The sequence below is a fragment of the Schistocerca piceifrons genome, chromosome 3, assembly GCF_021461385.2.
Source record: "Schistocerca piceifrons isolate TAMUIC-IGC-003096 chromosome 3, iqSchPice1.1, whole genome shotgun sequence".
Lineage (NCBI taxonomy): Eukaryota > Metazoa > Arthropoda > Insecta > Orthoptera > Acrididae > Schistocerca > Schistocerca piceifrons.
Genome location: NC_060140.1, coordinates 958,010,914 through 958,036,958, shown reverse-complemented (window position 1 = coordinate 958,036,958; position 26,045 = coordinate 958,010,914). Strand labels below are relative to the sequence as shown.

Below are 26,045 nucleotides of genomic sequence, written 5' to 3'. Positions count from 1 at the left end.
TTTGAAACCCACCGCGCACGCAGTTTGTGATATCCGAGCTTTTAAACAATAGTCTTGTAAACTGAGGTTCGAGCAACATTTCGGAATTCATTAGCCGGACTAACAAACGACAGCCGCCGATAAATTCGAAGTTGAATAGTTGTGTCGATGACGTTTTCGATTCGATATTGTTTACGGTATCCGACACTTTTTGAAAGACAGTTTGAGACGAAGTAAAGAGAATGCTGCTATCGTCGATCACTTTAAATTCTGCCAAGCTGAGAAGGCGTTTTCATTCTGGAAGATTGTACATTTTATCAATGTTATGATTCATAAATACCAGTTACACTAGAATGACGAGTGCACAAGAGCACAGAGTGAGTGTAACGATATTGTTCAAACGAGCGTGAATGGTATCGTTGCGTATACTCCTTACGTCCTTCATAACTAAAGTATTCTTCGTTGTCTTACATACTCCTTAGGAATAAACTTTAAAGAAACGTCATCCATATCTTCGCGTTTTCTTTTGAGAGAATTCAGTGATACCCTTTCTGTTTAATAAATATTCTGTAGCTAGTGTGTGGTTATGATCGTCTTCCAAACGTGAAAATACGGTTTCACTGCCTCCAGTAGAGAATTAAATGAGCACCGCGATTCCTGCCGCAGCATCTCCATAGTACTTCAGAATCTGAGACGCTGCGCGATGAAAATTAAACGTACATTATCACCACCATTAAAAACGCTGCAAATCAACCTCTGCCACAATTTCACTTTGAATGGCTGACTTAAATTAGACAAACAATCACTGTAGAATACTGCGCAGATGGCTAATAGTTGGGGGTCGGGTCATTCTGCTACCAGAGGACAAAATTTTCCGAGTTCGAGTATAACTCTTGCAGAGCTATCCGGTGCTGTAATCAGACCTGTTGCAGGCTATATATTCTTTTATGTAGTGAAATTAGGTCCCTCGTCACTACAGTTTTCATAAACTTATCTACAACAAAAAATTTCATTAGTGTATTCGATAGAGCTCTTAGGGTAAAATGAAATGTCATCAGAAACTCTAGTACGACTTTGTATATTTTTAAGTACTTAAAGTTGGCCCTCGTTATTGCAGTTATCTCAAACTAATATCTACACAAAAAAAGTCATTAGAATTTGTTGCAGAGGTCTTGGCGAACTATTCAGAATTGTTATCACGTTTTTTTCGCAAATTCTAAATTCTTTTTTTGTAAGATTAAAATTTTTCCTATTACTATTGTTTTCTTCACGAAATTCTGCAGAACTTCAAATTTTGTACAGTGAACTCTGGAACCACATCATATCTATCAAAAACTTTGAAAAAAAAAAGAATATTTCTCGAACGTCGGGTGCCAACTTCACAAGACTAAGTTGCAGTACAGCTGCGGTAGTTTTAAATTCGTCCCTGTTCTCCGGAGAATGTATGTTAATGCGTGTTGCAAGTACAGCAGTGTATTTACCATGAAACTGTACGAAAGAAAGGGAAAGTTGCCATATTTTAACGACTGTTCGCATTCAGTTTTACCGAATAGATCTGATGGTGTCCATTAATTAAACGTCATTTCAGGCTAGCCCCTAAATAGTTACTCAAACATTTTTTTGTGTGGGAGGCAAACATATTGTGCAGAAAATTGCGTTACCGGCTTCATCCGTAAAACTCATACTGATGCACACAAACTTGTTCACATTTTACATGTACTGTATTTCGCCGGTATGAATTACTTACATCCACACACTAGTACTTCAGTTTCACAGCAAAGCCTGTTGCTGTAACCATCTATAACTTTTCTTATCTTGTCGCCCCTGCAATGTCAGGTGTAATGTTTTCAACGTAAACTGCCTATTGGCTTCTGTCTCGGGTTCTTCGGCCGACGTTCATCTAATGATTTTACTGACGTTGCCAGTTCAACACCGGCAATGGAGGGTGAAGCTTTGACAATGCCAGCCACTCGTGCTGGCGAAACGTCAGTAAAATCATTAGATGAACATCGGCCGAAGAACCCGTGACAGAAGCCAATAGGCTGTTTGTCAACAAGTGGCCACGAAAGCCTTAACAATTTTGTATTTTCAAAGTTAAGTCTGTTAACTTGTCCGCACCCCTATGGACAGCTGCGAGCGACAATTGGGAGTCATCTGATCCTCGGTGCATGAGTTCTGAGAGGAAACTATTTATTGCTACGTGGCTATAGTAAACAACATAGTAATGTGCTACTATTTATACGCTGTTAAATATAATGGCTATAACTTCCAATCCCTGCCGGTCACGGACTGCCCATGAATGGCTGTAACCCAAAGATGTGTAGTTGGGTTAAACATTTTACTAGAAATTGGCTACGCAGCCGAGATGACGTAGTACGCAAAATAAAAACGAAATGGAAAGAAATAACAACCGATACAAGAAACATTTCTTTCAAGGAGTTTATTATCGCTGTGGACACTGTTACAGATAAATTATTTGAAGTAGCTTTTACTTTGGTTTTTCGTCCATATTTATGAACAGGCATCTACTTAATTTAACGTATGAATAAAACTGCCGAAACGGTCAGTGGCGTGGGAATGAAACAAATTATATGACTAGATAAAAAGATATCTTCCAGATAAGTTCAGTGTAATTTACAGCGTCCGCAAGGATGATTTGTATTCTGTATCTATACTGATAAGAAATTCGAAGAAAATTAACGACTGATGACAAGTTTTTCTCACGAAATAAATACTTCTGGCAAGGGATAGTCATTTATCGAAAGAGACCTATCCGTGATGGTTGCAAAACAGAACGACTGATAAAGTCTTAAACTTGGCTGCGATTCAGTAACTGTAGAAACTTGAAGAGGTTGAAAAAAATCAGCCAACCAGTTGCAGACCAAAGGTTTATTTAGCCCTTCGCCAAGGTTTCCGTATTCATAAAAATGTCTTCCTCAGAAGGAGAGTGTCCCAAAAATTTATGTAAACGGTTACAAACTATTTATACATATATAACAAAATAATGATAATTGAAAATTAATTGTTAGGTAAGCATACACACTTGTTACCTCATATTGTGGTAAATTACATTAGCTGAAGCCGAGCGGCTTTTCATATATAAAATTGATATGAAACCAGAAACATCACATGCCATGGTTTAAGACAGCATCCAGATTACACTCAGCGTACTTCAGAATAAATGCATAAATGTATTCGCCCTTTGGTAAAGGCTCTTGTCTACATAAAATTATAACAGGAATCCAAAGAACAAAATATTTGCATAACATATTCACAATGCCAGACACAAAGGCCAACTGTTGAAAGGTACAGACTCAAGCGATAAGGAAAAATTGGGATGCAGAGGACGAAAAATACATGACGTACGACTAGGCCTTACTTTTGTTAAATAAAAGCATTTTATATCAAAGTAAGAGTGAAAATTTCTTTAATAACGCTAAAAATAATGCAATAAATTTACAGGTATAAATTACGAATAAGATCTCTAATATACCGGGTGATCAAAAAGTCAGCATAAATTTGAAAACTGAATAAATCACGGAATAATATAGATAGAGAGGTACAAATTGACACACATGCTTGGAATGGCATGGGGTTTTATTAGAACCAAAACAATACAAAAGTTCAAAAAATGTCCGACAGATGGCGCTTCATCTGATCAGAATAGCAATAATTAGCCTAACAAAGTAAGACAAAGCAAAGATGATGTTCTTCACAGGAAATTCTCAATATGTCCACCATCATTCCTCAACAATAGCTGTAGTCGAGGAATAATGTTGTGAACAGCACTGTAAAGCATGTCAGGAGTTAAGGTGAGGCATTGGCGTCGGATGTTGTCTTTCAGCATCTCTAGGGATGTCGGTCGATCACGATACATTTGCGACTTCAGTTAATCCCAAAGCCAATAATCGCACGGACTGAGGTCTGGGGACCTGGGAGGCCAAGCATGACGAAAGTGGCGGCTGAGCACACGATCATCACCAAACGACGCGCGCAAGAGATCTTTCACGCGTCTAGCAATATGGGGTAGAGCGCCATCCTGCATAAACATCGTACGCTCCAGCAGGTGTTTATCAGCCAGGCTGGGCATGATGCTATTCTGTAACATATCGGCGTACCTCTCACCCGTCACGGTAGCAGTTACAAAACCAGAATCACGCATTTCCTCGAAGAAAAAAGGCCCGATAACGGTAGACGTAGTAAATCCAACCCATACCGTGACTTTCTCGTCGTGCAATGGAGTTTCCACGACAGTTCTAGGATTTTCGGTAGCCCAATTTCTGCAGTTGTGGGAGTTGACAGACCCTCGGAGCGTGAAATGAGCTTCGTCTGTCCACAACACATTACTCAACCAATCGTCATCTTCCGCCATCTTTTGAAACGCCCACACCACAAATGCCCTCTACTTCACTAAATCGCCAGGTAATATTTCATGATGCCGATGGATTTTGTACGGAAGCATCGGAGGGTACGCCTCAGTGCCAACCAAACGGTTGTGTATTGAATGCCGGTGCGACGTGCGACTGCACGAGCGCTAACTTCCCCGTGCTTAGACCAACCCGCTACAGTCTCCATTTCTTCCTGAACTGTCTCAGCAGCATTACGCCTCGTGCTCGGTCGGCCACTACCGGGTCTATCGTCTAAACAACCCGTGGCTTCGAACTTCGAAATCATTCTCGCCACAGCTGCATTTGTCAACGGACCTTTACCCGTTCGAATCCCCTTCCTATGGCGGTAGGATCGTAACGCTGAACTAGCACATTCCCCATTCTGATAATACAGCTTCACTAAAAGCGCCTTTTCAGGTAACGTCAACATGCTGCGACTGCTGGAGTATCTGATTCTCTCTCTCATTACAGCTCCTTTTATAAGCGATTGTCATGCGCAGTCACTGAGGTTTTGCTGTCCAGCGCGATCTATGGGACATTTTGTGAACTTTTTTTTTGTTCTAATAAAACCCCATGTCATTCCAAGCATGTGTGTCAATTTTTACCTCTCTATCTACATTATTCCGTGGTTTATTAAGTTTTAAAATTTATACTGACTTTTTGATCACCCGGTATTTGCTGACAGCGTGATACTGTATGTACAGTTCAACGGGAAGAAGCTACAGTTCTATTTACAAAGGGCCACTGTTACAAATACATGCGGAAAGAAGAGCAAATATGGGCTAAAACAACGTCACTAAAAAGAAAGGCAACTTCCGCTTAACACTACGGAAGCTAAAGCTATAAGGAAAAATTGGAATGCAGTGGACGCTATATACATCCGCATAAGCTCAGCTTCTTGCCAGTGTTGAGTAACAATTTCACATTAAAGCAAAATGACAATCTCTTTTAGAAGACCAGTAATAAATGAACTAATTTTAGAGTTATATATTAAATATACAATTATTTGAATAACATCTATGTGACTGAGTGATACAGCACGTAAATTTCGCGTGCAGAAGATAACAATTTTTTGTAGTAGAATAAGGAAAGAACATATGAAAAACATTGACATGAATAAGGGAGAGGGTGATGGGACGCATATTAAAGCAACAGGGAATAACTTCATGGTGGTACAGAGAACCATAGAGGATAAATGCTGTAGGGGAAGACAGAGGTTGGAACATATCGAACAAATAATTGAGGATGTGGGATGCAATTGTTACTCTGAGATGAAGAGGTCAGCGCAGTGGGCTGCATCTTGCCGTTTGTAAGCACTGTACTGCAGTTAAGTATCTACATCTACATAAACACTCCGCAAGCCACTGAACCAGTGCCTGGTGGAGGGCGTACCGAACCAGTACATCTACATCTACATACATACTCCGCAATCCACCATATGGTGCGTGGCGGAGGGTACCTCGTACCACAACTAGCATCTTCTCTCCCTATTACACTCCCAAACAGAACGAGGGAAAAGTGACTGGCTATATGCCTCTGTACGAGCCCTAATCTCTCTTATCTTTGTGGTCTTTCCGCGAAATATAAGTTGGCGGCAGTAAAATTGTACCGCAGTCAGCCTCAAATGCTGGTTCTCTAAATTTCCTCAGTAGCGATTCACGAAAAGAACGCCTCCTTTCCTCCAGAGACTCGCACGCGAGTTCCTGAAGCATTTCCGTAAGACTCGCGTGAGTATCAAACCTACCAGTAACAAATGTAGCACCCCGCCTCTGAATTGCTTCTATGTCCTCCCTCAATCCGACCTGATAGGGATCCCAAACGCTCGAGCAGTACTCAAGAATAGGTCGTATTAGTATTATCAATCTTCTAAAAAGCACTCCGTCTTCAGGCCACCAGTGGCCCATCGGGAGGCTACCAGTGACCCATCGGGAGCATCCGACCGCCGTGTCACCCTCAGTTGAGGATGCAGATAGGAGGGGCATGTGGTCAGCACACCGCTCTACAGTTTTCTTTGACTTGAGCCGCTAATATTCGATCGAGTACCTCCTCAATTGGCATCACGAGGCTGAGTGAAACCGAAAAATGGCAACAGTGCATGGCGACCCGGATGGTCACCCATGCAAGTGCCGGCCACGCCCGACATTGCTTATCTTCGGTGATCTGACGGGAACCGGTGTATCCACAGCGACAAGGCATTTGCCTATCAAACTTGTATCCTATTCCATTTGCGTACTCCTCAGTAAGTGACCTAATGTTTCTTATCTTTTTCTCACAATCCCTGTTCGATATATATTCTGACGCAGCTCAATGGTCGCACAGTCATCTTCGAGTATAGATTCTCTAACTTCACGACGCGAGCATTTGTATTACACTTTCATGTGGGCTATACTGACTTATGACACTGGCATAGTAACCAAGCCCGCCGATTCCAAGTGTGGCGGAATCGCTGTTGTAGTTTAAACATCAGAATCGCCTGTAATCGAACCGTTTTTTAACATTACTTAGCAGGGAAATGAATGCTTTTTAACGACGAACGTGACAATATTTAACCATGCTACCCACTAATATTGCTTAATGTGGAATTAATAATGCAAAGACTAATTTTTCCAGTAGTGAAAATACGGCGTTGGCCATGCTATGGAAAGTGAACGCGGCCGGTGGTCAAATTTACGACAGCAGGCGTGTGTACTCTTAGCCACCGTTACTGCCTCACAAAAAGGAACTTTCGTCCCTACGTGCCGCTTCTCAGAAAAAACCCAGCTTTTGGTTCACTCAGCAGAGAACTTTTATTAAAACTGCACAACACTGTAATGTCTTTGCCAACAACAACCGCACCGGAAATGACCGCGGAGAAGCCCTCGGACGTTGGCGCGCCAGGTACATATAGTCTGCGGCCGCGAGCCCGGCTCCAGTTCACCACCGGCAATGGAGGGTGAAGCTTTGACAATGCCAGCCACTCGTGCTGGCGAAACGTCAGAAAAATCATTAGATGAACGTCGGCCGAAGAACCCGAGACAGAAGCCAATAGGCAGTTTGTCAACAAGTGGCCACGAAAGCCTTAACAATTTTGAATAACAACAATCTCTAACAAAAATTTCGACACGTGTTGCCCAGTAGAATGCTGCCATTAGCAAGGCATCTGCTGCTTGTGATTTAAACTTCGCTCGAAAGCGAGGTGTGGATAGTGGGGCTCGATTTTCAGGTTTGGTAGACCACACAAGTTATTGCACACACAACACTCTACATGGGCTACCTGGGTTTGGTCTTATGCACACCCCCATAGCAAACAGCTTGCAGCTATGTAGCCTTACCTTACGACAGGGCCACTGAAAGAAAAACTATATCTACGAAGACTGTTTTGGCTGCCAGTTCTGAAAAAATATATTCTGTCAGATTTTGTTTTTGAATGTGCCGGAAGTAAATTTACGTTAATGACTTTAGCGGCAATAGTTTTGCTTGGAAACAGGATGGAGACAGACTGAGATATATATTGTTACACGCCTTAATGGCTGCCATCTTTACTATGAATAATTAATTAAAGCTAACATTGTGCTAAAGCAAATTTAAAGGTAAGAAATCTTATAAAATTCACCTTTACTATGACACATCAAAGCGACCACACTCATTAACTCTTCAAAATGACAGTAAACAATTACTCTTGGAAATTACTTTTATACCACACTGAAAGATGGACTCAACATCAACATTAATTAATTATTAGTTTCTGACTATACAGAATGACACAAATTTACATTTAAGATATTGGCCAGGGAACTTTGGATCGGTATATAACTTTGGGATAATGATTCTAACAAAAACTTTTAACAAAATTATATTAAAACTTCGGCAAACTATGGGGTTGACTGTAACATCCTGATTGACTGCTAAATGCCTTGCCTTTCTGGTGGCAGTCGTATCGGTGTTGAAGTTGGTGCAGCTTTGCCGGACAAATTGTCCAGATATACACTACCGCCCATTAAAATTGCTACACCATGAAGATGATGTGCTGCTGACGCTAAATTTAACCGACAGGAAAAAGATGCTGTGATATGCAAATGATTAGCTTTTCAGAGCATTCACACAAGGTTAGCGCCGGTGGCGACACCTACAACGTGCTGACATGAGGAAAGTTTCCAACCGATTTCTCATACACAAGCAGCAGTTGACCGGCGTTGCCTGGTGAACCGTTGTTGTGATGCCTCGTGTAAGGAGGAGAAATGCGTACCATCACGTTTCCGACTTTGAAAAGTGTCGGATTGTAGCCTATCGCGATTGCGGTTTATCGTATCGCGACATTGCTGCTCGCGTTGGTCAAGATCCAGTGACTGTTAGCAGAATATGGAATCGGTGGGTTCAGGAGGGTAATACGGAACGCCGTGCTGGATCCCAACGGCCTCGTATCACTAGCAGCCGAGATGACAGGCGTTTATCCGCATGGCTGTAACAGATCGTGCAGCCACGTCTCGATCCCTGAGTCAACAGATGGGGACGTTTGCAAGACAGCAACCATCTGCACGAACAGTTCGGCGACGTTTGCAGCAGCATGGACTATCAGCTCGGAGACCGTGGCTGCGGTTATCCTTGACGCTGCACCACAGACAGGAGCGCCTGCGATGTTGTACTCAACGACGATCCTTGGTGCACGAATGACAGAACGTCATTTTTTCGGATGAATCCAGGTTCCGTTTACAGCATCATGATGGTCGCATCCGTATTTGGCGACATCGCGGTGAACGCACATTGGAAGCGTGTATTCGTCATCGCCATACTGGCGTATCACCCAGTGTGATGGTATGGGGTGCCATTGGTTACACGTCTCGGTCACCTCTTGTTCGCATTGACGGCACTTTGAACAGTGGACGTTACATTTGAGATGTGTTACGACCCGTGGCTCTACCCTTCATTCGATCCCTGCGAAACCCCACATTTCAGCAGGATAATGCACGACCGCATGTTGCAGGTCCTGAACGGGCCTTTCTGGATACAGAAAATGTTCGGCTGCTGCCCTGGCCAGCACATTCTCCAGATCTCTCACCAAATGAAAACGTCTGGTCAATGGTGGGCGAGCAACTGGCTCGTCACAATACGCCAGTCACTACCCTTGATGAACTGTGGTATCGTGTTGAAGCCGCATGGGCAGCTGTACCTGTACACGCCATCCAAGCTCTGTTTCACTCAGTGCCCAGGCGTATCAAGGCCGTTATTACGGCCAGAGGTGGTTATTCTGGGTACTGATTTCTCAGGATCTATGCACCCAAATTGCGTGAAAATGTAATCACATTTCAGTTCTAGTATAATATATTTGTCCAATGAATACCCGTGTATCATCTGCATTTCTTCTTGGTGTAGCAATTTTAATGGCCAGTAGTGTATTTGTGGCATTCGCAATTTCTTTGACCCATGTAAAGTTACATTAGAACACACTCCGGGAGTTCAGTGCTTACGTAATCTCGGTCCCCCGCAAAAAAGACCTTGTGATCTCGATACCCTGTAGATGGCAGCGCCTTAGCCGCTTCTCCATGGCATCCACGTCCGGCGAATATGTGGGGCATTCCAGTCGCGCCGCTGGCTCATCAATGCTGGCGGCTCCGTGAGAACGGCCGCCGTCGCCCATGAAAATGAAGTCAGCGCGGAAAAGTCGAACGTACCCTTCCTGTTTCTGGGCACGAGGCTGTCCGCTGGCGACCGACCTTCCCGGGAAGTCTTCTTGCAGTAGTCACCGTAGTCGTCAGTGGCGGCTGCCAGGCACACTGACAATGCGAGTGAGGTAAAGAAACGCAGTTTTCCTGAAAACTGCGCCGTGGCCCATTACCCCCTGCTGCAGTCAAGAAGTTCGATAAACCGCTGCTACGCAGCGCGCGAGTCAGCAGAGAGCATCATACGGCCTTGCGGGCGTAATCTCTGACACTGCGCACCGACATAGTCTGATTTAAAGCAGCGCCATCTGGCGATTAATTTACAACGTTGTGGCATTGGTAGGACACGGACAGTTTGCAGGTAGACGCCCTCCTCGGCGATAGAAAATTGCTTTAAAGTCTCCATCTCCCACAAAAATCACGTGAAAAAATCTGAAATTCACTTAAGTATTACCGAGCGAGGTGGCGCAGTGGTTAGCACACTGGACTCGCATTCGGGAGGACGACGGTTCAATCCCGTCTCCAGCCATCCTGATTTAGTTTTCCGTGATTTCCCTAAATCGTTTCAGGTGAATGCCGAGATGGTTCCTTTGAAAGGGCACGGCCGATTTTCTTCCCAATCCTTCCCTAACCCGAGCTTGTGCTCTGTCTCTAATGACCTCGTTGTCGACGGGACGTTAAACACTAACCACCACCACCACCACTTAAGTATTAGACCTCTCTAGCGTCTCTAAACGTGTCAAAAATCTGTTCTTAATTTTATCTAGGGACATTGTTACATTAATTTCTTTGAAACTGGCGACATTATCCCATCCGGGAAACAGCTTCACACGTCAGCACCTCATATCTCCAAATGTACTGAATTCCTTGAAATACTTATTTCTTTCGTTGATAACAAAATACCTGGCTCAGCAACGGATCTTTCCAAAGTCGCGTATCACATTGCGTTTTCTTCGTATAAGCTTCCACAAAGAGAGCTTTTTTTTTTTTTTTTTTTTTTTTTTTTTTTTTTTTTTTTTTTTTTTTTTTTTTTTTTTTTTTGTCAACTATCAAGTAGCAACCGTTCGCTCGACGAAAATATCCGTACCCAAAAGTTGCACAGGTCACACCAATATTCAAAAAGGTGGTAGGAATAATCCACTAAATTACAGGCCCATATCGTTAAGGCCGATATGCAGCAGGATTTTGGAACATATATTGTTTTCAAACATTATGAATTACCTCAAAGAAAACTGTCTATTGACACACAGTTAACAGGTGTTTAGAAAACATCGTTCCTGTGAAGCACAACTAGCTCTTTATTCACATGAAGTGTTGAGTGCGATTGACAAGGGGTTTCAGATCGATTCCGTATTTCTGGATTTCCGGAACGCTTTTGACACTGTACCACACAAGCGGCTCGTAGTGAAATTGAATGATTATGTAATATCGTCTCAGTTATGTGACTGGATTAGTGATTTCCTGTCAGAGAGGTCACAGTTCGTAGTAACTGACGAAAAGTGATCGAGTAAAAAAGAAGAGATTTCTGGCGTTCCCCAAGGTTGTGTTATAGGCACTTTGCTGTTCGTTATCTATATAAACGATTTTGGAGACAATCTGAGCAGCCGTCTTAGGTTGTTTGCAGATAACGTTGTCGTTTATCGACTAATAAAGTCACCAGGTCAAAACAAATTGCAAAACGATTTAGAAAATATATCTGAATGGTGCGAAAATTGGCAGTTGGCCCTAAATAACGAAAAGTGTGAGGTCATCCACATGACCGCTAAAAGGAATTTGTTAAACTTCGGTTACACGATAAATCAGTCTAATCTAAAAGCCGTAAATTCAACTAAATACGTAGGTATTTCAATTACGAACAACTTAAATTTGAAGGAACACATAGAAAATGTTGTGGGGAAGGCTAACCAAAGACTGCGTTTTATTGGCAGGACACTTAGGAAATGTAACAGATCTACTAAGGAGACTGCCTACACTACGCTTGTCCGTCCACTTTTAGAATACTGCTGCGCGGTGTGGGATCCTTACCAGATAGGACTGACGGAGTACATCGAAAAAGTTCGAAGAAGGGCAGCACGTTTTGTATTATCGCGAAATATGGGCGAGAGTGTCACAGAAATGATACAGGATTTGGGCTGGACATCATTAAAAGAAAGACGTTTTTCGTTGCGACGGAACCTTCTCACAAAATTCCAATCACCAATTTTCTCCTCCGAATGCAAAAATATTTTGTTGACACCCACCTACATGTTGAGAAACGATCGCCACGATAAAATAAGGGAAATCAGAGCTCATACGGAAAGATATGTGTTCGTTCTTTCCGCACGCTATACGAGACTGGAAAAATAGAGAATTGTGAAGGTGGTTTGTTGAACCCTTTGCCAGGCACTTACATGCGATTTGCGGAGTATCCATGTAGATGTAGATGAAGTTTACGGTCCCTGCAACGTGCAAAAATCGTAAATATTCTAAAATTCTTATCTGAAATGAACCTCTATGCATCTTTAAGCGCATCGAAAACCCGTACTTCGTATTAATTAAGGCCCAAGTTACGTTTTTTGTTGTAATAGGTGACACTTCCGCGTCCGAAAATGTTAGCTGGCTGAGAGCAGAGACATGCAGTGTTTGCGCAGCGGAAGAGACGGAAGCCAACAGTGCCTGAATAGCTCCAATTGGTCGGCGGAAGAAGTTTAGCCCGCTAGCTGTCAAATGTCAGCTACAATAGTTTGGGTGGGCCAGAGTGAAACGTTGGTGGGCGAAGAACAAGCAAAATCCGAGGCAACTAAAGCGGGAGCAGCGTCTAAAGCCACCAACTACCACAAGCTTGAAAATGAAGTCAGCATTGCACTTCGCGTTTAAACTTTTTTTTTTCAATTATATAGAGTATTTGATGGTAGCAATTCTGTTACTCAGGTCCGGGCTATACCAATACTGGCTAATATTACTATAGCAGTTGGCCGATAATCTTACTGCTGTGGAAGGAATTTAATTTGACCGCTAACGTCTGCTAATGAAAAAGGTATCGCATTAAGTTTCGTTATCCAAAAGATTATCTTTGATAGGGAGCAGTAGTTGAACTAGCGGGAATCGAACCAAGGTTCTGGTAGTTGTAAAGTAAACTGGAATTACGTAAATGAAAATGGCCGCTAGCTTAATTAGGCAAACTAGTACCAAGAAATTACACTGTTCATCAAGAAAATTAAGTACTGTGTATAACTTTACTTGGTACTAAATTTGTTCTTCAAACAGGACCCGAAACTGTAGCATATATCGTAAGGGTTGGAACAGCAGTTTGTCATGAGCAACACAGATGTAAACTTGTAATACTCTGACATAAACTGTCTCTCACTAACAGATGCTTTCTGTCTTCAACACTATAAAGCTAATAAATGTAAACTTGTAATGTTCTGACAACAAACTGTCTCTCACTAACATATACTTTCTGTATTCAATAATAGAAAGCTAATACTCATTTCATAATCTAATTACACAAGGGAAGAGCACAACTAATTTCTACACGAGAGACTTTCACACATTAATTATGGTAAAATATTGACCTAGGGTTGATCTTTAAATGATTATATTAACTGATCTGATTACTATATGTTTTCTTAGGGAGCACTTACTTCTTTGCATTAAAGTTAAGTATGGAGGCCCTAAACTGTTATGGTCTGAACGGTTGCAGCCAGTTAATTTTTCAATAACACAAAAGCTATTTCAATGATTGCTGTACTTCATAACTACTTTTACTGCAATAATGGCTGCAATACTGACTCAACATTTAGCATGGGGACCCAGTAACTATCCTATCAGTTAACTGCAATCAGAACTGAACATTTCTGGAAAGGCACAATAAGAAAACAGTTCTAAACACAAACACTTTAATAACCTGTGGAGCAGGTATTTATTAATTTGGTCCTTAAACTGCAATGGCCAATAAGCACTTATTATGACCATAGTTTTATTCAGTTATTTTATACTGAATAAAGATTTTAGGAAGCTTTTAATTAAAGTGATTAGTTCTTTTCTTTGCATCTACACTTATGCAAAACCTTACCTCTTCACTTACGAAAAAACTTACGTGGCGTATTTTAGAAACAAAACTAATTGACAACCTCAGGTATTTACTACCCCCTTGTTGTTGTTGTGGTCTTCAGTCCTGAGACTGGTTTGATGCAGCTCTCCATTCTACTCTATCCTGTGCAAGCTTCTTCATCTCACAGTACCTACTGCAGCCGACATCCGTCTGAATCTGCTTAGTGTATTCATCTCTTGGTCTCAGTCTACGATTTTTACCCTCCACGCTGGCCTCCAATACTAAATTGGTGATCCCTTGATGCCTCAGAACATGTCCTACCAACCGATCCCTTCTTCTGGTCAAGTTGTGCCACCAGCTCCTCTCTCCCCAATCCTATTCAATACCTCCTCATTACTTATGTGATCTAACCATCTAATCTTCAGCATTCTTCTGTAGCACCACATTTCGAAAGCTTGTGTTCTCTTCTTGTCTAAGCTATTTATCGTCCACGCTTCACTTCCATACGTGGCTACACTCCATACAAATACTTTCAGAAATGACTTCCTGACATTTAAATCTATACTCGTTGTTATCAAATTTTTCTTCTTCAGTAACGCTTTCCTTGCCATTGCCAGTCTACATTTTATATCCTCTCTACTTCGACCATCATCAGTTATTTTGCTCCCCAAATAGCAAAACTCCTTTACCACTTTAAGTGTCTCATTTTCTAATCTAATTCCCCCAGCATCACCAGACTTAATTCGACTGCATTCCATTATCCTCGTTTTGCTTTTGTTGATGTTCATCTTATACCCTCCTTTCGAAATACTGTCCATTCCGTTCAACTGCTCTTCCAAGTCCTTTGCTGTCTCTGACAGAATTACAATGTCATCGGCGAACCTCAAAGTTTTTATTTCTCCTCCATGGATTTTAATTCCTACTCCGAACTTTTCTTTTGTTTCCATTATTGCTTGCTCAATATACAGATTGAATAACATTGGGGATAGGCTACAACCCTGTCTCACTCCCTTCCGAACCATTACTTCCCTTTCTTACCCCTGGACTCTTATAACTGCCATCTGCTTTCTGTACAAATTGTAAATAGCCTTTCGCTCTCTGTATTTTACCCCTGCCACCTTCAGAATTTGAAAGAGAGTATTCCAATCAACATTGTCAAAAGCTTTCTCTAAGTCTACAAATGCTAGAAACGTAGGTTTGCCTTTCCTTTATCTTTCTTCTACGATAAGTCGTAGGGTCAGTATTGCCTCACGTGTTCCAACATTTCTGCGGAATCCAAACTGATCTTCCCCGAGGTCGGCTTCTACCAGTTTTTCCATTCGTCTGTAATGATTTCGGGTTAGTATTTTGCAGCTGTGTCTTATTAAACAGATAGTTCGGTAATTTTCACATCTGTCAACACCTGCTTTCTTTGGGATTGGAATAATTATATTCTTCTTGACGTCTGAGGGTATTTCGCCTGTCTCATACATCATGCTCACCAGATGGTAAAGTTTTGTCAGGACTGTCTCTCCCAAGGCCGTCAGTAGTTCCAATGGAATGTTGTCTACTCCGGGGGCCTTATTTCGACTCAGGTCTTTCAGTGCTCTGTCAAACTCTTCACGCAGTATCGTATCTCCCATTTCATCTTCATCTACATCCTCTTCCATTTCCATAATATTGTCCTCAAGTACATCGCCCTTATATAGACCCTCTATATACTCCATCCACCTTTCCGCTTTCCCCTCTTTGCTTAGAACTGGGTTTCCATCTGAGCTATTGATATTCATACAAGTGGCTCTCTTTTCTCCAAAGGTCTCTTTAATTTTCCTGTAGGCAGTATCTATCTTACCCCTAGTGAAATAAGCCTCTACATCCTTACATTTGTCCTCTAGCCATCACTGCTTAGCCCTTTTGCACTTCCTGTCGATCTCATTTTTGAGACGTTTGTATTCCTTTTTGCCTGCTTCATTTACTGCGTTTTTATATTTTCTCCTTTCATCAATTAAATTCAACATTTCTTCTGTTACCCAAGGATTTCTATTAGCCCTCGTCTTTTTACCTACTTGATCCTCTGCTGCCTTCACTCAGAGCTACCCATTCTTCTTCTACTGTATTTCATTCCCCCATTCGTGTCAATTGTTCCCTTATGCCCTCCCTGAAACTCCGTACAACCTCTGGTTTAGTCAGTTTATCCAGGTCCCATCTCCTTAAATTCTCACCTTTTTGCAGTTTCTTCAGTTTTAATCTACAGATCGTAACCAATAGATTGTGATCAGAGTCCACATCTTCCCCTGGAAATGCCTTACAATTTAAAACCTGGTTCCTAAATCTCTGTCTTACCATTATATAATCTATCTGATACCTTTTAGTATCTCCAGGGTTCTTCCATGTATACAACCTTCTTTCATGATTCTTGAACCAAGTGTTAGTTATGATTAAGTTATGTTCTGTGCAAATTTCTACCAGACGGGTTCCTCTTTCATTTCTCTCCCCCAACCCATATTGACCCACTATGTTTCCTTCTCTCCCTCTTCCTACTCTCGAATTCCAGTCACCCATGACTATTAAATTTTCGTCTCCCGTCACTACCTGAATAATTTCTTTTGTCTCATCATACATTTCATCAATTTCTTCATCATCTGCAGAGCTGGTTGGCATATAAACTTGTACTACTGTAGTGGGCGTGGGCTTCGTGTCTATCTTGGCCACAATAATGCATTCACTATGCTGTTTGTAGTAGCTAACCCGGACTCCTATTTTTTTATTCGTTATTAAACCTAATCCTGCACTACCCCTATTTGATTTTGTATTTATAACCCTGTATTCACCTGACCAAAAGTCTTGTTCCTCCTGCCACCGAACTTCACTAATTCCCACTATATTTAACTTTAACCTATCCATTTCCCTTTTTAAATTTTCTAACCTACCTGCCCGATTAAGGGATCTGACATTCCACGCTCCGATCCGTAGAACGCCAGTTTTCTTTCTCCTGATAACGACGTCCTCCTGAGTAGTTCCCGCCCGGAGATCCGAATGGGTGACTATTTTACCTCCGGAATATTTTACCCAAGAGGACGCCATCATCATTTAACCATATAGTAAAGCTGCATGCCGTCGGGAAAAATTACGGCTGTAGTTTCCCCTTGCTTTCAGCCGTTCGCAGTACCAGCACAGCAAGGCCGTTTTGGTTAGTGTTGCAAGGCCAGATCAGTCAATCATCCAGACTGTTGCCCCTGCAACTACTGAAAAGGCTGCTGCCCCTCTTCAGGAACCACACGTCTATCTGGCTTCTCAACAGATACCCCTCCGTTGTGGTTGCACCTACGGTACGGCCATCTGTATCGCTGAGGCACAAAAGTAAATTAGCACTATTGAAGCAATAAATACTTTGCAGTTCAACTAAATAGGACACTCGGATGTATTGCATCACTAGGAAACAAGGTTCTCAGTACCAAGTGGAACTAAAAAGAATTATTATTTGCAAAGAAAGCAAATAATTGGTCAATACAGCCCTAAACTATTACTTGATATGCAGCTGGTGGTGCTGGCAATCTCCTCTGACCAAAATATAGGCGGCAGAACGTACTCCTGGCTCTTGACGGACAAAAGGCTCCGGAAATTGTCATCTTAGCGCCGGATTTTTGTGATTCATAGCCAGCCAATAAATGCCATGAATAAATAGCAGTACTCTTATACGTCCGAGGCATTATGGACTTATGTTGATGCTTTCTCGGCCTCATTCAGCGCACAAGATGCGAGCAGTTTACGGGTTGCTGTCCCAGTTAAATATGGCGTGTGAAAAATAGCTGATCCAGTTTCTGATCCAGTCAACATAATCGTTATTTCTCTTCTTTTAAATATGACAGGCAAACAGCTTCATCCTCAGACTCATATTTCTGCTTCTCCTTCTACGTCTACATCTACATGATTCACAATTAGGTGCCTGCACAATAAGTTCATATTAACTGACAATGCAAGCATGTTTCAAAACCGGTTGCGCTTACAGGGGAGGGGCGGGGGGCGAAAATCGATTGCGGATTTGGAAATCCGGAAACTAGAAGTACATTTCCAGAATCGATGACAACCCAGAAGCTGTTTTGGGACATCTGTTTACGAAATCCTGTTTTGAGAGCCCCATGAAAACGGAGTGAATGTAGGTATAGTAGATACTGGACAAACGTGTTCCCGGTTTTTCATTTTTACAATTGAAGCACTGTTTTCCTTCCGACCAATTTTAAAAACTTGTGAAATTAACCGTTGTTCCACAGCCAAATTTTGGCAAAATATCAATCCATTTTCAAGAACTTCCGACTGTTACAATTTTCAACTACCTGAGCAAAACACCTCTGACTTCTACTACAGCCGATAACCAAATTTTAGTTACACAGACGCTGTAAGGGCGCAAGCACAAATCCAAAGGCAATCTTGCACCAAAGATAAATATTTAGATATTTACATCGACACAAAAGTTCTGTCCGCTTTTCGTTGTCGACAAAATTTGTTTCATTACATTATTTTTGCTTTACAAGATATATCACTTTTATCGTGTGTACATCGTAATGAATAGGAATATGACTAGCTTTCTGAAGCGTACATATTCTTGCGTGAAAGCATACTCAATGTTCTCATAATTATCAAAATGGTTAAATAAATAGTCAAAGCGATAAATGCAGTGATAAACCAAACTCTCCTGTAGATCCGCGGATCGCTCAGAAACGACCTAAGTAGAGACCTGAATCGATCAATTCAATTCGAAAAAAAAGAAACCGCTCAGAACTGCTAGAAGCAGACATGATCTGTTTTCCAGAATGGGATTTTCACTCTGCAGCGGACTGTGCGCTGATATGATACTTCCTGGCAGATTGAAACTGTGTGCCGGGCCGAGACTCGAACTCGGGACCTTTGCCTTTCGCGGGCAAGTGCTCTACCAACTGAGCTACCCAAGCACGACTCACGCCCCATCCTCACAGCTTTAGAGCTTAGAGCACTTGCCCGCGAAAGGCAAAGGTCCCGAGTTCGAGTCTCGGTCCGGCACACAGTTTTAATCTGGCAGAAAGTTTCATGACCTATTTTGTTAATTCGGCTACATACCGATCTTTTCCTATTATAGCCCTCCCCACCTTCGCAGATTGGGTAACACATCTTCATCTATACTCCAAAAGTCACCGTATGGTGTGTGGCAGAAGGTAATTTGTGTACACCTGTCATTTACCCCTCTTTTCCTGTTCCAGTCGCTATGAGTTCCCTTGAAGAACGATTGCTGGTAGGCCTCTTGAATCTTTCCAATTTTACATTCATGATCTTTTCGTGAGATATACGTAGGAGGAAGCAACATATTGGTTACTCTTCTAGGAACGTAAGCTCTTGGAACTTTCACAAAGAAATCACGCTGCTATTTGGATCTTCACTGTTTCCTCTATCAGTTCTATCTGGTACGGATCTCAGACTGACAAGCAATACTCAAGCGTTATCGATCGAGGATTCTACTAAAGCTAAAATAGTTTGGCCTTCGTTCCCGCTACTAGTTTCGATCCCAAGTCAAGTACTGTCTATAAGAGATCAAGTTGCCAGAGATATATTACTGGTTCAAAGATTACTCTGTTTGACTAGTTGGATTATCTTACTTGTGTCGGCTTCATGGGATTTACGTGCATATAGTTTCTTATTATTGTCAAGTAAAGAAGTATTATTCAGCAGAGATATGTTTGGTACCTTCGTGAATTACGTATGTAACGTAACAACAAAAGTTTACGCACGTTAATTCTGTAACGCTGATGTGAGTAGGCCAGTCCGGCAAGTCAAACAATGTAATCTTTGCGGCAATGATTCGGTCCTATTACTTGTTTTTTTTTTTTTTTTTTTTTTTTTTTTTTTTTTTTTTTTTTTTACTGGTATCGGATGACAATAAACAAGGAAAGAAACTAATCGTGAAAATGAAGAGAATACGTCTGCAGCTTTGCTGCAATAACTGCGTCTCCCATAAAATATGTTGATAAGCACAGTATTTAAAAATTTCACAATAATGTAAGAATATAATTGTTGCTCTAGAAGCCAGCGGCTTTCTACAGTTGCGGAAACACAGCTATGAGACTCCCTTCGTAATCGAAAAATTGGCGTACTGTGCCCCGCTTCAAGCCAGTTCTAGATCGTAATTGTTCCCTGTTATCCTCCAACATAACTACGAATTTGTACCACACCCAATAGTGGCACAATATATCTAATTCCTTTTTCCACCGGCGACGATTCTTTTGAAAACCTAACTGTCACCGAGCGAGGTGGCGCAGTGGTTACCACACTGGACTCGCATTCGCGAGGACGACGGTTCAATCCCGAGTCCGGCCATCCTGATTTAGGTTTTCGGTGATTTCCCTAAATCGGTCCAGACAAATGCCCGGATGGTTCCTTTTAAAGAGCACGGCCGACTTCCTTCCCTAATCCGATGAGACCGGTCACCTCGCTGTCTCGTCTCCTCCTCCACAACAACCCAACCCCAACCCAACCCACCTGCCAAATTCCTTTCCCATCCTTCCCTAGTCTAGCTTCCGCTACGTCTCTAATGACGTCGCTCTGGATGGGTCATTAAACCCTAATGTTACTGCATTGCAAAATATTTTCCATAAACAGTGCTACGTAGATGAAATGATCTCGCGTTAACAGCCGAGTCGTGACGTTGCTCTGTTGCAACGTTTCGACGAGTTTCCTACACGTCATCTTCAGACTTGGCCTGCAGTGTCGCAGATTTCCCAGTTCTTAAACAGGGATGAAGCAAATAGCTTCCCTGAATTATTGTCAGACTCACACTACATTTGGACATGACTGAATACAGTAAGATGAGGACGCCGTCTAAGGTTTTTAACAGCACTTTATCTGCGTTTTGAGAAAACAGTTGAACGTAGTAGATACAGCGATGCGCCACAACATTATGACCACATATTCAATAGTTCCACTTTTCGAATACAGTACAACAGAGATTCTGCTTGGCATGGATTCTACGAGTTTTTGACAGGATTCCGGAAGTGTGCGGTACCAGATGTCTACGAAGAGGTGAAATAATTCCCGCAAATTACGGGATGGCGGTTTGCGGGAACACAGCTGGCGCCCGATATGTGTTCCAGTAGTTACAGATCAAGCGCATTTTCTGGCCGGGACGTCAATGTGAGTTTACTATAAACCACTGTAGCGCGATTCTGACCTTGCAACGCTGGCTGTTATCCTGCTGGAAGATGCCTTCGCATGGGAGAAGACTTCAAGCATGAAGCGATGCAGGAGGTACGCAATAATGTTCACGTGTTTCACAGGTATCATGGTGCCTTCGATTACCACCACAGATGCCGTGGAAGCCCAACTCACTGTACGCCCCAGCATAGTTCTGCCTTCACTGGCCTACATCTGTGGCGCAGTGCATGTTTCGTGCAGCCATTCGCCTGGATGACGGCGTGTAACGACCCAACCACCGACCTGGTGTAACAAGAAATGTGATTCATTCGACAGGCGACAGGTTTCTACCGATCCACGGTGAAAACTCAGTGCTACTGTGGCCGCAGCAATCATAACTGATTATGTCATTGGGTCAACACGGGAATACGTGGGGTCCTGTAATGTGGAGGTCCATATTCAACAATGGACTTTGAATGGTGAGCCTGCACGAGCATTCATTGAACTCCGCCGTCAGATCTACCACAGATCACTGCCTATCCTGGATTACACCGTGGGAGATCTTCCGACCTCTACGTTTTGAGATCAGACGTGGTCTTCAAGTGGCATACGGCCTACTGAGGTTGTTCCTTGCGAGGTACAGTATATATATCAGAGGCTGGAACGTTTTTACGAGGGTAATCCCAAAAGTAAGGTTACCTATTTTCCTATAAGTACATAGACCTGTTTATTTCTACAATGGTTTACATCAGTTTACAGCTTGAACATTTATTTTTTGACATAATCACCATTTCAATTGATGCATTTTTTAGACGCTGTGGCAGTTTTTGTATGCCCATGTCATACCAGCTAGCCACCATGCTGTTCAGAAAGCTATAAACCGATACATCAGTGCTTCCGTTAAAATTCTGTGAGCGGTGCTTCGGGAAACCTCAGGAACCAACGTGCATAGGTCATCCAGGGTGATCCGCCGATCTTCACGCATGCTTTGCTCAACCTTCAACACTGTCTCTTCAGAAATTGACGGTCTCCCGCTCCTTTGTTCGTCGTGAATTTCGGTCCGACCAGCTGCAAACTCTCTACATTGACATCCATGCAAGACTCACCATACACTTGCGTCAATTGGCGATGGATTTCAATCGGCGCAGTGCCCTTTGCGTTCAAAAACCGAATAACTGCGCGCAGTTCGCACTTGGCGGTTAACATCCAACGGGAGCTCCATTCTCAACGGCTGCCAAGCCAAGACTGAGCGCCTCAGCGCGGCGTGCGCATGGTTACATACATCGCGTGAAGCACTCTTCATAACAGTGTGACCAACTGCCACACAAACACAGTTCTGTACTTACAAAAAAAAAAAAAATAGGAGACCTTACTTTTGGGATTACACTCGTAATTTGTGACTTGAGCTTGTCTGCTCGAAACTTCGACTATTGCCTTCTCGCAATGTAACTTTACGACTAAATTTCATTCTAATGGAGACATCCTTGGAGGCGTCGAAATATAAGTCAGTACATCAAACAATTATCTGGAACCGTTTGGCTGTGTTATTTCTCCGCCGAGACTCGAACATCCATTATCCCGCACAGGGGAGACATTTTAATCGAAAGAAGCTTGCCCGGTGTTGATGGATAAAAACCATTTTGCAGCGCTTGTGTTCTTCAGAACAGTAGTGGCTGGACTTTAAACACCAGCGATCTAATACGGTGTATACAATATTGCAGTGCCTGTAGTACCATGCAGTGTTCCGCATTGCTACATCGTATTAGACCGCTAGTGTTTCAAGATCAGCCACTACCACTGTTATAGTTCTGACAGTAAAAACACTATATGAAACACTTTAGCGGGCAGCACAACAAGTAGTGAATGTAGTGTCACACTACGAGGCTTATTCGTTTCGGACCCATCGCGAGAGATGCCTACGACTCGTGGAAGATATCGCCAAGTGATACGAGGAAAATACAGGGTAACAATTATTGAATTTTACGAAAAAAACGTAAATTAGTTACAAACTACGGCATGCACACACTTCATTCAACACGTAAATGTCACTACAGATATTCAGATTTAGTTTATGAGATGTTCGATATGGATATGCCTGCCAACATTGGAGATGATGTGGTGCGGACGAATAGCGAAATTTTGTATGACCCCCTAAAGTATGGGAGCATCGATGCTGTCCATGACCTCCTGAATGGGTGTTTTCAGCTCAGCAATGGTTTTGGGGTTATTGCTGTTCACCTTGTCTTTAATATAGCCCCAAAAAGAGGAGTCGAACATGTTCACATCCAGAGAATATGGCGCTCAATTGAGACCAATGCCAGTAGCCTCTGGGGTACCCCAGAGCCAGAATGCGGTCCCCAAAGTGCACCTCCAGGAGATCACTCTCCTGATTCGATGGGTTCGAGGTCCGTCTTGCATGAACCACATGCGGATGAAATTGTCTTCGAAAATCTTCACGTACCGTTCGGTAGTCACCGTCCCAAAATATAGCATAGATTACTTCGTGACTCGACATTGCACACCACACAGTCAACCGTTGAGGGTGAAGAGACTTCACGACCGCGAAATTCGTATTCTCAGCCCCCAAATGCGCCAGTTTTTTCATTTATTGACGAACCCATCCAAATGAAAGTGGGCTTCGTCGCTTAGCAAAACCATATGCCGATACTAATTCCCATCATGGCCCGCGGCCTATCGTGCAGTTTGAACGTCCTAACACAAACCGTTCAGAACTCATGACGATTTTATTAAATACAGTTCAATAATACTGTCACCCTGTAAGTAACAATGTGGCCGAATGCTACTTCTGAGAATGTTTCTCTGGACTGATGCGGAATTTACACAAAATACCATTAATGAAAATGAACATGTCAATAAGGCTCATCCACGAAACGAGTATTCGTTACTTTCTATCTTAATATTACGTCCGTGATGTAGGTCATTGACACGTTAAGTATTGTCAAAAATATTCAAATATGTGTGAATTCCTAAGGGACCAAACTGCTGAGGTCATCGGTCCCTAGACTTACATTCTACTTAAACTAACTCATCCTAAGAACAATACACACACCCATGCCCAGTGGAGGACTCGAACCTCCGGCGGGATGGGCCGCTCAATACGTGACATGGTGCCTCAAACCGCGCGGCCAGCCCGCGCGTGTAAGTATCGTCAGAAGGTACTCGTGTTAATTGTGTTTTACTTATTCAGACTCCGTCGTCGACTGCGGCTAGGTGAAGCACAGAGAGTTGGTATGATACCAACTCTGCGGGTTGCTGCCCACCGCCGCTGTGCTCGCCACAGCAGTCTTCGTGCTGCACGGATCTCTCTTCCCCCACTCACCCCTCTAATCTCTGCAAGCGATCGGTAAAGAGCCTTAGATGTCGACAAGACGCTCTCTTTCCTCATTTCATCTCTCCGACAAACAATTAAATGGTTCAAATGGCTCTGAGAACTATGAGGCTTAACATCTGAGGTCATCAGTCCCCTAGAACTTAGAACTACTTAAACCTAACTAACCTAAGGACATCACACACATCCATGCCCGCTGGAGGATTCGAACCTGCGACCGTAGCGGTCACGCGGTTCCAGACTGAAGCGCCTAGAACCGCACGGCCAGACAACTACATCATCTCTGTAAAAAGCACTCCGTCTTCAGGCCACAAGTGGCCAATCGGGACCATCCGACCGCCGTGGCATCCTCAAGTTGAGGATGTGGGTAGGAGGGGCGTGGGGTCAGCACACCGCTCTCCCGGTCGTTACGATGGTATTCTTGACCGAAGCCGCTACTCTTCGGTCGAGTAGCTCCTCAATTGGCATCACGAGGCTGAGCGCACCCCGAAAAGTGGCAACAGCACATGGCGGCTGGATGGTCACCCATCCAAGTGCCGGCAACGCACGACAGCGCTTAACTTCGGTGATCTCACGGGATCCGGTGTATCCACTGTGGCAAGGCCGTTGCCCATACATCATCTGTGTAAGCGACTAGTAAACATGTCGGTAAGAAGTTGAAACTGCGAGCTAACATCCCAAAGATGTTCAGGCTCACATACGGTTCGTCTTCGTCGAGATGTCTTGGCTCGAACTCGTCTAGGGGTTGAACAGCACTTGTCGCATTACACGCCCTAAATTAGACACTTGTGACCCTTTGCTTAAATTGTCTGGCTGATGGCAAGTTTGCGAAATACAAAGTTAATGTAAGTTACAATAACAGTAAATATAATATCGGGAACTAAATTAACGATCCATAAATGATGCAGGCCACACAGTTGCGATTTGGTTAGAATAATGTTTATTCCGAAAGCAAACTCTTAGCGAAAGTGGTCGTATTTAGAGTTACTGTTACAATCGAGCGCATATCCGTCTGACACAGTTCGATCATTCACAATCTCATCATGAATTAAAAGTTCAACACTCCACCTCGTTAAGTACGCGAAAAGTTAAGAGTTCACACCAGGTGCGCGGCTGCTCACCGCTCAGAGACTAAGTCCCGCGATAGCAAACAACGCGACATTTTCTAAGTCGTTTCACTCCTAGCTGCCTAAAGACCGACTTCCCGCTTTCGCGTCTCAATCCGAACTGTACTCTTTGGTGTGTAGACCAGAACTGCCCTCTGCTCGTCTCTGACCGCGTTTCCCGCGCGCCGAACATCTTCGCTCAACTGGCTAGCGCAGTTCCCTTTGCTGAAGCCGTCCATCTGATTGGCTACAGCTTATTCTACATTACTTTACGTTTTAACATATTTAAATAATCAAAGCTTGGCCACTTTCGCGTTCTAAGTAAAGTAACAATAATATCCATTACATAATAAACCTTAAATTCTTTAGCCCGCATCTCGTGGTCGTGCGGTAGCGTTCTCGCTTCCCACGCCCGGG

The 26,045-nt window shown here is 42.9% G+C and overlaps 1 protein-coding gene and 1 non-coding gene across 2 annotated transcripts in view; one reads left to right on the top strand and one right to left on the bottom strand.

The window, feature by feature from the left end:
- The window catches only part of LOC124787722, a 195,591-nt gene that overhangs the window by 48,772 nt on the left and 120,774 nt on the right, over nt 1-26,045 (top strand). The gene's annotated exons all lie outside the window — the stretch shown is intronic.
- Trnas-cga lies at nt 18,891-18,965 on the bottom strand. Its single transcript has one exon. It is a non-coding gene; the product is annotated as a tRNA-Ser (tRNA).